The following is a 15,537-nucleotide window of genomic DNA, read 5'->3' on the forward strand; positions in this document are numbered from 1 at the left end:
ACATTGGCAATTTTGTTGACAACATTGGATTAGTTTTCTCTAAGCGAATTTTGAACATGTTTGATCAAAGTCTGTCACGTAAAAATTCTGATGTGTTTGACCCTGCAAACTTTTTGAACTCATGTGTTAAATCTTTATGTTTAAATATGCCTGCTCAATTGATTTGTGATAAATCTACCTATTTGAAAAGTTGCATGTTCGTTAAAAATTCTTTATTTGGCATCCATGTTAAAAGATCTTCACATGATATGTGCAATTGTGTTCTTCATGAACAACCTTTGAGTTTTTGTGTGAAATTTCCATGTAGTGATTTGCATTCTCGATTAATACTCTTGAAGTATGAACCTTTGCATTTTGGTATGCTCAGTTTTGTCAAATCAACATGTGTGTTTAAACTAGTGAAATATAATTCGTGTGGTGAGTTGATTATATCTTTTTCTAATATGTTGCTTGTTGGAATTCCTAATCAAGTTCGTGTGTTCAAGCCTGGTATTTGCTACATGAATTCATTTTATGGAAACATTAAGCACTTGGCATCATTTGCATTCAAATTATGTTTGCTTGATGTTCGAACTTTTGATAAGAAAGTGAAATTCAAAGATTTGGGTTTCAATTTTGATTCGTTTACTAATCACCTTGTTTGGCCATATCTGAAATTTTCGTTCCATTTTGAGAAGGTAAGATCGACTTATGCTTTGGGACTTGAATCAAATTTCAACGATGATTTATTTTTTTCTTTTCAGTCTATACCTCCTATTGAAACTAACCTTTTACATTTTTGTGAATGTAACCCTTTAAAAAGCACGAGCTGTCATGGTGCTTCGTCACCAACCCAAGTTGATCGAGGTAAAAGGTTTGTTTTACATTATCTGCCCGAAGAGAGAAGATTTATCTTGTTTGAAAAAGGTAAAACCAATCCTAAATTTTCTTCTCTTCAAGATCGACAAGGTAAAGTTTATGAAAATTTTCAAGTACCTTTACTCTATTCGAATGTTGTTGAAAATCTTTTTGATGGTTTGATGTTTGGAAATTGTTTGAACCTTGTTGTGATTGATTGTTGTCTTTGGCCTAGTAGTGATCCGTTTGTGTTGGAAAGTGATTACACAAATCATGTTGTTAATAAGCGAAAGAGTGATTTAGTTTCCAATTGGCCATGGTACACTTTGCGTGTACATTCCCATGAATTGTTATTTTTGAATAAACATATTGAAATGTTTTGGATGAGGAATAATGTGTTTAAGTGCCTGCCATCATTTACAACCAATTATCCATTGATCCAACTTAGTCTTCATGTTTGCAACGATGGTCTAACGAAACTCTTTGATAAATTTACGTATGCTTGCTTTGTCCAATTGAGATTTTTGGCATATGTTCGATTGAATGAATTTTTTATGAACTATCGAACACATTTGAATCTGACTCCTTTGAGTTTCTTTTTATTGGCTGTGGTAAGAATTTTTCAGGTTTGTGTGACATCTTCCATCCCATTTGACCGAGGAAAACCATGCATGAGTCAAAGTTCTCCCATGGACAAATGGCTCGACTTGAGGACAAGTCGCCTAAAAGAGGGGGGGAATGATACGAGCACGCCCCGTGAACTTCATCGAACAAGTCTGTCAAGCCGAGCATTGACATGTTGGCAAGCTGATCCCAGCTCGTTTCCAGCTCCACGAGCTCCGTCCAGCTCAAATCCAGCTTATTTGAGCTCAATCCAACTTGCCTGAGCTAAACCGAGCTCACTCCTAGCTCATATTCAGCTCACGAGCTAAACCTTAGCTCAACTTCAGCTTAGGAGTTTAGCCTTAGCTCAACTTTAGCTCACGAGCTAAAGCTTAGCTCATTTTAGTTTAAACTCGGTTTTGTCTTTAATACATTAAATAAAAATTTGCACATATTCATTTAAGCATTAAACTTGTCTTATATTAATATTTGTTATTAATATGTCATTGTCATTATATAAATTGATTATGTTCACATAGTCGAATTAATGCATGACATTAATGTGTTCACATCATGCCAAATTTATGAGTGTTCATGAGATGTATTAATGAATTGTTTATTTCATGTAGGTACATTTCTTTGGACGGTACAATGTATGGATGAAGAAACATCTCTTTTGGGCATTCCACACTCATGAATGAAGAAGTATTAAATGCTGGTGCATGTACGGCTAGATGCAATGTTTCTACAAATTCATGCATGTGTCGAATGCATGTATGGACATTAAAGGCTAGTCCATGAATGGATCAAATGCATGGGATGATAGAATGCATGAATGGCTTAAGTGCATGTATGGTGGCTGTCTCCTAACTTTCCAAGGCACTTATTCGGCCAAGAAGTAGCTGCTAACTAATTCTATGTTTACCATAGAGCTCCTTGAACATGTTCACACTTTGAATTGACCTATAGGCTACTACACATGCATGGATGGGTTCAAGAACATCCAAGGGAAGGAATTAACTCAATAATTCAACACATTGATTGAATTAAGTGCATGCACAAAGGGGAGAACGAATTTACTAGGTTCATGCTGCCATTTATGAACTTACATTCCATTAAAGTGTTTAATTATGAAGATACATGTTCCATACAAGTGCATGAACGTCCCAAGGAGATGAATGCAACCTTTTGGTGCACATACAAGTCACTTGAAGCCTTTCTTTATGACTAAGCATTCATGCACAAACTAAGGGGAAGAAAGTGTCCATTCACTAGTGCATGAATCTGCCGAATTTATGAACTATTTTAATACATTAGTGTGAACGTTTTTATTATTGTGTGAACACCTAGATGCCGAATTTGAATGGTCATCTATGTGCCTATAAATATTTGTTTTCTTTCATTTGTAAAGGACTTTTGCCAAAATTGTTAATGAACATTTGTTCTTGTGAGGTTGCTTCCTCTCATATCTCGTACAAGTTTCGAAAGACTTATCTGGCTTGTACTAGTGGCGTCAATCGTCTTGTTTGAACTTATCACCAATCTTGGTGTGGCGTTCACCTATCCATCTATCCATCTTTTCACCTTAACAATATAGGAACCGGGGTGACACTTCTTAGTGTTGAATCATTCCTGACGTTAAGTTCGTTTTCCATTCCCATCCTTCGAATTATTTTCTTGTAACCAAACCGACTCATTTATCCATCACCCATCTTTGGTACACATAACCGAACCTATTACTAAACTTACCCTTCTTGAAACCTTCCGCTTATTCTAATCCATTATTTTACTTTTATTACTAAAATCTGAGGCACGAACGACTCTCTCAAACTACGATCGAGCAACTACGTGAATTCGACTCATCTACCCGAGCCGGATCACATCAAAGGTAATAACATTAAATTACACATTGCCTTATTAAAAATCATATGAACTTACAATTTCCCATAATATCCATATTCATAGAAATCACATTTATGTATGATAATTCAATGCACTTCATGTATCATAGACAAATTTTTAAATCAATTCATAAACTTGGCACCATAATCATTTAATTTAACATAATTCAATTAATTCACTAAATTTAACTTTCAAATATAAATTACAGCATATACCAACTTACATACTTTCAACACCTCGAAAATCATAGTAAATATATTAATTTTACATTGAAACATGCATAAATTAATGCCTATTATACATATGAACTTACCTCGATACTAAAACGGCCATTTAATCAACTTTCCCAATTTTCAATTTTTCTCTCATTTTAGGTTCAAATCTCGTTTTTTGGGATCTAAAACATCATATTTTACTTATTTAATTAATGTACTATTCAAAACAGTCCTTAACTCAAACTTTGGCAAATTTACAATTTTGCCCTTAAACTTTTGCATATTTACACTTTTGCCTCTAGGCTCGAGAATTAAACTTCATCCCTTATTCTTATGTTTGATGACATGCTGATCACTTTGCTCTTCTATGGAAACATCAAATTCTCACTCTAACATATACTTATGACTATTAGGTATTTTTACCGATTAAGCCATTTTACTCGTTTTCACTCAAAACCGAGTAGCACAAGTTGTTTAACATAATTTAAAACCTTATATTCTATCATAAAACATAAAAATAAACACATTTCACCTATGGGTATTTTTCCAAATATGAACCCTAGCTTGAATTATTGCTAGAATAAGCTTAATCAAATTACCGAGATTCCAAAAATGTAAAGAACTTGAAAAGCGGGGTTATAACGACTTACTATTGAGCTTGGAAAGCTTGAAAACCCTAGCCATGGCTTCCCCCATGCTAATTTTGGCCTCCATGAAAAAGATGAGTCAATTTTGGCTTTATTTTCCCTTTTTATTTCTTTTAATTACCAAATGACCAAAATGCCCTTCCTTGCTAAACTTTCAAAAATTCCATCCATGTCCAATTTTTTTCCATCACTTAGAAATTGGTAAAATTGCTATTTAAGACCTCCTAGTTAATATTCCAAAGCAATTTCATACTAGAAACTTCTAAAATGCAAGTTTTGCAACTTATTCAATTTAGTCCCTAACTTCAAATTGAGCACTTTATGCATAGAATTTCTTCACGAAATTTTCACACAATCATGCAATCATATCATAGACCTCAAAATAATCATAAAATAATTATTTCTATATCAGATTTTGTGGTCCCGAAACCTCTGTTCCAACTAGACCCAATTTTGGGCTATTACAAGCACATAAGCAAAATAAGCTTCACAACCTTTCCTCACATATTTTTGAGCTAATATCGAAGAAATCACTGCTGGTAAACCATTCAAATCACTAGATTCAATCCGAATAACCTCATCATTTTGACTCCATAGATCAATGGTCTTTCTTTTGTAGTTTACAATAGCATCATGCAAAGTCAACCAGTCTATACCCAAAATTATGTCAAACTCACCAAAAGGAAAAACATCAAATCAGTTGAAAAACACGAATCTTGAACCATCAAGGGACAATTCTTACACACTTTGTCAACCATAACACACCGGCACAAGGGTTCGATACTCTAATCACAAACTCAGTAGACTCAACAGGCAAAGTCTTACTGAATACTAAAGTCTCACATACATAGGAATGAGTCGAACCAAGATCAATCAATGCAATTACACTAGTATCATAGAGAGTAAATGTACCAGTAATAACATCTGGGGATGAGGCCTCCTCGTGTACGCAAATAGCATAGGCTCTGGCAAGTGCACGAGCCTTAGATCTAACTGCTATATCTTTAGTCCCTCTCTGACTGCCACTCACATTACCCGTATTTCTGGGTGGTCTACCTCGAGCTGCAGTATTACCCGATTTCATATTCTACATTGGATTTTCTTCCGCTAACACTAGGCAATCACGAATATAATGATCCATCAATCCACATTTAAAATAGGCCTGATCATGCAATCTGCAACTACCAAGATGTCATTTACCGTAATGTTTACACTCGAGTTGATTTGATCTGACATTTCCAACACTAGCTATTGAGGTAGCTCTCGAGCTCACAGGTGGTCTGTCCCAATCCTATCGTGAATAACCTGAAGTAGCCTTAGAATGGCTTAAATCATCTCAAAACTTCTTTGGTGCCGACTGAAATGACTTACTCGATGATCTCTTACGTGCATCTCTAGCTTCAAAGTTAGCTTTTCTTTTCTCTTTCCTGAGCTGTTCAGCTTTGCAGGCTCGCTTAACCAGTACTACAAACTCTTTTATCTCAAGTATGCCAACTAGTAGTTTAATATCTTCGTTCAATCCATCTTCAAATCTTTTACACATTATAGCTTCGGTCGAAACACACTCTTGAGCATACCGACTGAGTCTCACGAATTTTCGCTCATACTCTGTTACAGTCATACGACCCTATTTTAATTCCAAAAATTCTTTACGTTTCTGGTCAATAAATCTTTGGCTAATGTATTTCTTACGGAACTCAGTCTGAAAGAACTCCCAAGTCGCTTGCTCTTTTGGAACCACCGATACTAGTGTATTCCACCATTGATATGCAGTGTCTCGTAACAAAGATATGGAACATTTTAAATATTTATCCAGAGTACAAGATAGCTCATCGAACACACGGATAGTATTATCAAGCCAAAATTCAGCTCGTTTAGCATCATCATCATCATCATCAGTAGCTTTGAGCTCTTTGGCCCCCTGTTTTCTGATTTTATCAACAGGAGGCTTATGTAATCTTAACGGATCACTCACTTGAGGTATAATAGGTATCAGAGGAGGATTAGTCGGGGGTGGAGGTTGTTGTGTAGCTGGATTAGCCCGGATATATTGAGTAAACCAGTCGTTCATCATTTGGTAAAAGGCTTGCTTAGCCTCTCCCTCTTGGTTACTCGGGGTCAGTCGAGAATCAACCGGCGCTGTCCCTTGCGCGGGGGCAAGTGATACACTCTTGACATCATCAGCTACAGCTCTATTGGGATCCATTTACTATATAAAAACATATTTTCAAATGTCAGAAGTCATCACACTATCATAGTGTAACGCCCCGAATTTGGGTTTAGAAGTATTAGGCCTTGAGTATGGCTCCGTAAGGAGGTTGTATATAAGCATTTAATTGTACAAGGAAATGACACAATTAAATGTCTACTTTAGTGGTTAATGTCCCTGAGAAGTGTTGGAGAAATCTTGGGTTCAAACCTGGGCTTTAGCAAAAATTTCGGTTTTAAGTGAATAAAACCCTAGGTTCTTGGATGAAGGCCTTTTAAATTATTGTGGTAAATAAATGTCACAAGGAAGCATGTGGTCTAGTGGTTGTGGCGTCATTAAGGTTGTAATGGAGCCTGTGTTCAAGTCTTGGCTCTTGCAATTTATTTTGGTTTTTCTTTTAAAGGAACCTGGACTTTGGCTTATAGACCTTATATTTAATTGAGGATAAAATGGTGACAGAAAAAGCCTGTGGTGGAGTGGCAAGATGGCATGTTGTGTAACTATGAGGTCTAAGGTTCAAGTCTTGGGATGCGTAATGGAGTATTTATTTTGTTGTTTGAGATATGTAGGAGGTGAAGTTGGACTAGAGCTCTGTGGTTAAAATGGTCATATAAAAATAAGGAATTTTCCCAATGGTTGAAAGTAATCCCACATCAGGAAGCTAACATGAGCATTGGTGAGAAGCTGACTTTAAATAGAGCAAACCAAATGAGTTGGTGAGAGGGAAAGTGATTAAGACTCAATGTAGAATGTGCCAAAGTTGGTGGTCGTGGAATTCAGTGTGTTCTCATAAACAGGTGCGTATTCACACCCTTCTTTGTTGGAAGTTGGCAAAAGTCGAAAAGCTAAAACCTCAGCATTCGGGGCCCTACGAGCGTGCGAATGCACATGGGGTGAACTGAGCCCACAAACTATGGGCGATAGACTGTAGAGGCTTCCACGAGTGATCTCGTGTGCTGGAGCTGTTTTGGGCCTCAGTGGGCCCACTTATGTAAAGTTCACTATTAAGTGGGATGTAGATAGACTTGTCATGTCACGCACACGACTTAGGTAGTTCCGGGCCATGTTAGACCTAGATGGGCCATGTGGGCCCAATGGGCTCGTAGGCTCCACACGGATTGAATCTGCAACTTATGATAATTATTGGACTGTGTTATGTAGGTCACATAGCCGTATCCATATTTGGGCTAAATGGGCCACATGAGGGCATGGGCCCACTTGGGCCAAGTAATGGGTCTTAGGCCCATTTGCACTGTTATGTCTGTTTAGGTAACTTAAGTCACTCGAGGTGACGGTGGACCTTCTATTGGGTCGTTAAGACCCTAATTTGTAAAATTACCATAATGCCCCTATAGGGTAAAATTACCGTAATACCCCTGTATGGTAGAATGACGATTATGCCTTATGTTCCGTATGACTGATGTACTTATGATTTACATATATGATTGTACTGAGTATGATTTTGCATACACACAATATTTATAACATGACATACTGCATGTGATGTGATCACGCCCCATGGTTCAGCTAGTTCGAGCGAGGATTCTATGGTGCTACCACAAGGTCCTATTACTCGAGCTCGAGCCAAGAAGTTTAAGGAGTCCATCACAGCTTTTGTAGCTCAACTTTGGATGGAAGCGCCATTAGGACGCTCCGAGAAAGCTGATTCCAGTTCCTTGAACTCACCATGCAACTACCTGCAAGTCCAGCTCAACTCATCGAGCTCGCCACGAGCTCACTTCCAGTTCCCCAGCTCGGGTCCAGCTCACTACCAGCTCATGGGTCCAAGTCCAGCTCGGTTTTAGCTCATGAGTTAAATTCTAGCTCATGAAGACTACTTTGACTTCATTTGACTGCTATTAAATTTTTATTTAATAAGTTCATTAATTAGTTAATTAATAAACCACATATTAAATTTAGTTCACATTAGTTTTATTAAATATGTCTTAAAAGTGTTTATTGATATTAATTAAATTGTCATAACCGAATTTAATGTTTACACTTGTGTTCACATTAGCTTGAATTAATTCTGTTCACATTTTCTTGTAGAAACTCAATGGATGTATGGAGCTTGAAGCAACATGTCTTTTGGAGGGTGCATGGACGGCTAAGGTGCATGGACACTCAAGATGCACGAATCGGTGGAATGCATGAATGGCAAGGTACATTAATTCCAAAGGTTCATGAATGACCAAGAGCCATGAATGTTGTGCTACCTCTTCATCTACACAAGTGACTATTCGGTCAAAGGGACATAATACATGCATGAAATGGTTGGCCGAATGACTTCCTCCATGAACCTCTACATTTCGTTCACATTGTGTTCACACAACAAGTCCTTTTGGTTCACCATGTTCACACCTATGGACTTTTCAGGTTACGGCATTCACACCTATTTTGGCCCTTGGAGTTACACCATTTAATTCATGATTTTTGGCTAAAGGTTGCCACTTAATTGCTTCATTAAACAAGGGAGGCCAAACCTAACAAGTGTCCCTTGGAGCTTCATTCATTCACTTGTCATTTCTTAAACATGAAGCATTCACAATTCATGTTCCATAGTAGAATCTAGTCATGCACATTAAGGATTAATTTTCTAGAATTTTCTTTTACTTAATTTGTAAGCATGAAAAGCCATTCGGCTACCTAGACTTTAGGCCTATAAATACTTGTTATTTTTTTTCATGTAAAGAACTTTTGAGACTTTTGTTAATGTTATGCTGCCAAATTTGTTAGGCAAAACTTTTTCCCAAATTTCATTCAAAGATTCGATTGGCTTCCTAGCGTCTAGTGTGTCAACCGTTGTTCTTTGTCGAAACCGAACTTATCACTACTCGTAGTGTGGCGTTCAAACATACCGAGGTTCCTATCTTGTTAGATAGTGGGTCGAGGTTTTTATTTACCAATTCCAAACCAAACTAAAAGAGCTTATAAACAACGGGTCGATACCAAATCGGTATTGGTTCTTGTTTGCACTTTTTGTTCAAACCCATTTCTCCATTTACCAATTGTACCTAAACCGACTATTCCATTTCTTCAATTCCCCCTTACCTAATTGAACCAATTCCTTCATCCATACCTATTCGGACTCCAAACCCGGACTTTCAAATTCTTCTTACCTATTCTAATCCGAACCCAAAACCAATATCCTTCCTTCCTTCATCCGACCTTTTCAATTAAACCCAACGTAACTTCTTGTTGACGATCGGGCACACTAATACGACTCGACTCTTCCGAGGCGGATCGTATCATCTGGTATTAGAGCTACCTAAAACGAGAAGCTTAGACGTTCGAAGCGGAAGCGGAGTATTCCCGAGGTAGGTTCATAAAAAAAAATTTCGTATACCGAAGTTTTCTCATTTTGATTGGTTTGTTACTGTTATTATAAAAGCAAAAATCTACGCAGCCGAGAAAAAAAATCGTGTACAAAAGTGCTTCTATTGTATTTAGTTTGCTGATATAGTACAAAAAAAAAGTTATACAAGTTTAAAAAAATCGAAAAAAATCAAAAAAAAGAAAAAAAAAGTGATTTATGCAATTCAATTGTTAGTTGATCATCAAGCTTTGATTTGATATAGTTTCCGATATATCCTCTATCCTACTCGTCCTAATACGCCACACTTTTAACCCAATTCCCTATTCTTTCAGCCTACCCGAAACCGGATACATCAATCACTTGTTACCCCTTTTGAACTGACCACCTAGACCAAGGACTAAGCCTTAACGAATCTGCTTATGAAATCACGAGAAAAGGTTTAGAGAGGTAAAAGGCACGAGAGTTGTGAGTGCAATAGAGTGGAGGTAAAAGCCTAATTTCGAGTGTAAACATGAGTGTGAGAGAAACATCTTCTTTTCCTTTTCGAGAGATTGTGAGGTTTTGTGTTGAGGTTTACTTTAACAACGTTTTAATGTCACAAGAGTCAGATCACAACGTGGAAGATCGTCCGGCAAGACAACCCATTCGCAACGTCCTTGACTTAAACATGCAAGCCTTATTACGAGAAATGGAGCGACTCCTAGATCGAAGGCTCAATCCCATCGAAGACCGTTTGTTCCAAGTTGAGATGAATGGCCAACGTGAAAGAGCACCCGAGGGGGTTAGACCAAGACAGGAGAGGCCAAATCAGAATCGGGGAAGACGAAGGGTCCAAGACGATGAAGCAAATGACCTTAGTGATCTTGAAAGTGAACAAGAGTCTAATGCTAGTGATCGATGTAGGCAACACCGACAACGAGATCGAAGACGCGAAGATGATGATCTCAAGAACATTAAACTGTCTATTCCACCGTTTCAAGGTAGATCGGATCCGGAGGCCTATCTTGAGTGGGAAAAAAAGATAGAGTTGGTGTTCGATTGTCACAATTACTCCGAGAATAAAAGGTGAAACTAGAGCAATAGAGTTTTCAGACTACGCCATGATTTGGTGGGAACAACTAACCACTAGTCAGAGGCGTAACGGTGAACGTCCTATCTCTACATGGATCAAAATGAAGGCGGTGATGAGGCGACGATTTATCCCTGCGTACTACCACCGGGAGTTGCACCAAAAACTCTAAAATCTCACGCAAGGGTCCAAAAGTGTCGAGGATTACTACAAAGAGATGGAAATCGCGATGATTCGAGCGGATGTCCAAGAAGATCCTGAAGCAACGATGGCACGATTCCTGGCTAGTCTAAATCAAGATATAGCAAATGTAGTGGAATTACAACACTACATTGAAGTGGTTGATATGGTCCATATGGCCATCAAGGTGGAAAGACAACTCAAGAGAAAAGGCCCAAGTCGAGGGTTTCCCACTTCCAACCCTTCAAAGTGGAGCCAAGGATCAAGTAAAGGACTTGCCAATCCTCGAGGGAAGGAGACCACGGTACCTCCAAAAACCAACAAGCCCATCGCCGAAGTAAACAAAGGCAAGGCACCCGAATCGTCATACAATCGAAATTGGGATATTAAGTGTTTTAAGTGTCTCGGAAGAGGCCACATAGCAAGCCAATGTCCAAATCAAAGGACCATGGTATTGCGAGCCGATGGCGAGATTGAAACGGAGGATGAGGAGGAGAAAGAATCTGAATCGGCTTCCGAAGTTGAGGAGGACGTGGAACAACCCATGGAAGGAGAACTACTTGTTGTAAAATGAAGTCTAAGTCTCCAAGGCACGGAGAATAATCTCCAACGAGAGAATATCTTCCACACTCGGTGCCAAGTCGGAGGCAAAGTCTGTAGCGTCATTATCGACGGAGGCAGCTGTACCAATGTAGCAAGTACCATGATGGTTGAAAGACTTGGTTTGCCTACTACCAAGCATCCGAGCCCCTACAAACTTCAATGGCTCAATGACGGAGGAGAGCTTAAGGTAACGAAACAAGTACTTGTCTCTTTTAACATCGAAAAGTATTCAGATGAAGTTCTTTGTGACGTTGTACCGATGCATGCGGGGCATTTGTTACTTGGCCGACAGTGGCAATTTGATAGACGAGTTCAACACAACGGGTATACCAACCGGTATACATTCAAATTCATGGGAAATAATGTGACGTTGGCGTCGTTGACTCCCAAACAAGTGTATGAAGACCAAATCAAGCTAAAAGCTTCTGTTGAGCAAATGAGAGAAAAAGAAAAAGAAAGTTGTAAAAAAGTAAAGGAAGAAAAAAATAAGAAAAAAAACAAAAGAGAGTGACAAGAAAATATCCAAGAAAAGAAGAAAAGAAAAGAAAATCGAGAAAATGAGTGTTTTTGCAAGAGTTAGTGATGTGAGGAAGGCTTTGGTGATGAATCGAACTGTTCTTGTACTTTTGTACAAGGAAGCATTAATTTCTACTAACGATTTACCCGATACCCGCCCCTCCTATTTTGTCTTTGTTGCGGATTTCCAAGATGTTTTTCGGAAGAAACCCCAGTGGTCTTCCACCACTTCGTGGAATCAAGCATCAAATTGATTTTGTACGGAGCGGTTATTCCAAATCGACACCTTAAAGCCAATCCGGAGGAGACCAAGGAGTTGCAAAGACAAGTCAATGAACTGATGGAAAAAGGCTACATTCGCGAGAGCCTAAGTCCTCGTCTTTGTTTCCGTATTATTGGTACCGAAAAAGGACGGAACATGGCGCATGTACGTGGATTGTCGAGCCGTTAACAAGATAACAATCAAATACCGTCATCCCATTCCTCACTTAGATGACATGTTGATGAGCTTAGTGGGGCCAAAATGTTCTCAAAAATCGATTTGAAGAGTGGCTACCACCAAATTCGGATACGAGAAGGAGACGAATGGAAAACAGCATTCAAGACCAAGCACGGACTATACGAATGGTTGGTTATGCCTTTTGGCCTTACCAACGCTCTAAGTACGTTCATAAGACTAATGAACCATGTCTTAAGGCCTTTCATCGGTAAGTTTTGTGTGGTATATTTCGACGATATATTGATTTACAGCAAATCTATGGAAGAACATGTAAGTCATCTCAAATCTGTTTTAGAAGTTTTGCGAAAAGAGACCTTATATGCTAATTTAAAGAAATGCTCTTTTTGTTCTAACAAAACTGTTTTTCTAGGATTTGTGGTTAGTGCGGATGGTCTCGAGGTAGACCAAGAGAAGATTAAGGCCATACGAGATTGGCCAAGGCCTACGAGCGTTCATGAAGTTCAATTTTCCATGGCCTAGCAAGTTTTTACCGATGATTCGTTTCGAATTTTAGCACTATTGCTGCTCCACTTATGAGTGTTATTAAGAAAAATTCTTCTTTTATTTGGAACGATGAACAAGAGAAATCATTTATAAAAATCAAAGATTGTCTCACTAACGCTCCTTTGCTTGCCCTTCCAGATTTCTCGAAGACTTTTGAGATCGAGTGCGATGCTTCGGGCCTTGGAATCGGGGCCGTGTTGACACAAGACGGACGTCCTGTGGCTTACTTTAGTGAAAAACTCAATGGAGCCGTACTCAACTATCCGGTGTATGATAAAGAGATGTACGCGCTCATACGAGCCCTTGAGACATGGCAACATTACTTGTGGCCTAAGGAATTCGTTATTCACTCCGATCACGAAGCCTTGAAGCACATCAAAGGCCAACATAAGTTGAACCGACGCCACGCGAAGTGGGTTGAATACCTTGAGTCGTTTCCGTATGTCATCAAATATAAGAAAGGTAAAGATAATATCGTGGCTGATGCGCTTTCAAGAAGGTATACTCTGTTATCATATTTGGATTCTAAGATTCTTGGTTTTACATTATTAAAAGATTCCTATGTAAATGATTCCGATTTTGGAGAGATATTTGTTTCTTGTGAGAAAGGTCCTTTTGAAAATTTTTATAGGTACGACGGCTATCTTTTCCGAGAAGGTAAATTATGCATTCCTTGTGGATCTGTTCGAGACCTATTAGTGCATGAGGCGCATAGTGGTGGGCTTATGGGACACTTCGGGATCAATAAGACACTAGCCACTCTCCACGAACATTTTTATTGGCCGTGGATGCGAAAAGACGTGGAGCGAGTTTGTGAAAGGTGTATAGCCTGCAAAAAGGCTAAATCAAAGGTTCAACCCCATGGCTTGTACACACCATTGCCCATTCCTGAAGCACCGTGGATTGACATCTCCATGGATTTTGTTCTTGGACTTCCGCGCACAAAAACGGGGAAGGATTCTATTTTTGTTGTTGTTGATAGATTTTCAAAAATGTCTCATTTTATTGCCTGTACTAAGACTGACGATGCCGTTCATGTTGCAAACTTATTTTTCAGGGATATCGTTAGACTACATGGCATTCCTCGTATGATCGTGTCGGACCGAGATGCAAAATTTTTAAGTCACTTTTGGAGGTCTTTGTGGGGTAAATTAGGGACCAAACTTACATTTTCGACCACTTACCCCAAACCGATGGCCAAACGGAAGTTGTCAATAGAGTTCTATCTACTTTGCTTCGGGCCATCGTTCGAAAGAATTTGAAGACGTGGGAGGATTGTCTACCCCATTTTGAGTTTGCGTATAATCGTTTTGTCCATTCTGCGACTAAATTCTCCCCATTTGAAATTGTTTACGGTTTTAATCCCTTGACTCCTTTAGATCTATTACCTTTACCTACTGATCAGTTTGTCCATGTAGATGCGAAGAAAAAGGCAGATTTTTTCAAGGATTTACATAGCAAGGTACAGGCCAATATCGAGGCTAGGACTGAGTCTTATGTGCGTAATACGAACAAAGGCTGAAAACGAGTAGTTTTTGAACCCGGAGAATGGGTTTGGATTCATATGCGCAAGGAGCGTTTTCCGACCCAACGGAAATCTAAGCTACTGCCTCGCGGAGACGGTCCTTTTCAAGTTTTAGAGCGAATAAATGAAAATTCTTATAAAATTGACTTGCCAGGAGATTATAATGTCAGCGCTACTTTTAATGTGTCAGATTTAACCCCTTTTAATGCGGATTTTGACTTGAGGACAAGTCGTTTTGAAGAGGGGAGGGATGATGTGATACCGCCCCATGGTTCAGCTAGTTCGAGTGAGGATTCTATAGTGCTACCACAAGGTCCTGTTACTCGAGCTCGAGCCAAGAAGTTTAAGGAGTCCATCACAGCTTTTGTAGCTCAACTTTGGATGGAAACGCCATTAGGACGCTCCGAGAAAGCTGATTCCAGTTCCTTGAACTCACCATGCAACTACTGCAAGTCCAGCTCAACTCATCGAGCTCGCCACCACTCACTTCAGTTCCCACTCGGGTCCAGCTCACTACCAGCTCATGGGTCCAAGTCCAGCTCGGTTTTAGCTCATGAGTTGAATTCTAGCTCATGAAGACTACTTTGACTTCATTTGACTGCTATTAAATTTTTATTTAATAAGTTCATTAATTAGTTAATTAATAAACCACATATTAAATTTAGTTCACATTAGTTTTATTAAATATGTCTTAAAAGTGTTTATTGATATTAATTAAATTGTCATAACCGAATTTAATGTTTACATTTGTGTTCACATTAGCTTGAATTAATTCTGTTCACATTTTCTTGTAGAAACTCAATGGATGTATGGAGCTTGAAGCAACATGTCTTTTGGAGGGTGCATGGATGGCTAAGGTGCATGGACACTCAAGATGCATGAATCGGTGGAATGCATGAATGGCAAGGTACA

The 15,537-nt window shown here is 38.8% G+C and overlaps 1 pseudogene; it reads left to right on the forward strand.

The window, feature by feature from the left end:
* Positions 1-10,240: 10,240 nt before the first annotated feature.
* LOC128291586 (uncharacterized) lies at positions 10,241-15,201 on the forward strand (annotated as a pseudogene).
* The last annotated feature ends 336 nt before the right edge of the window (positions 15,202-15,537 follow it).

Source organism: Gossypium arboreum, chromosome 4 (genome assembly GCF_025698485.1).
Source record: "Gossypium arboreum isolate Shixiya-1 chromosome 4, ASM2569848v2, whole genome shotgun sequence".
Taxonomy (NCBI): Eukaryota; Viridiplantae; Streptophyta; class Magnoliopsida; order Malvales; family Malvaceae; genus Gossypium; species Gossypium arboreum.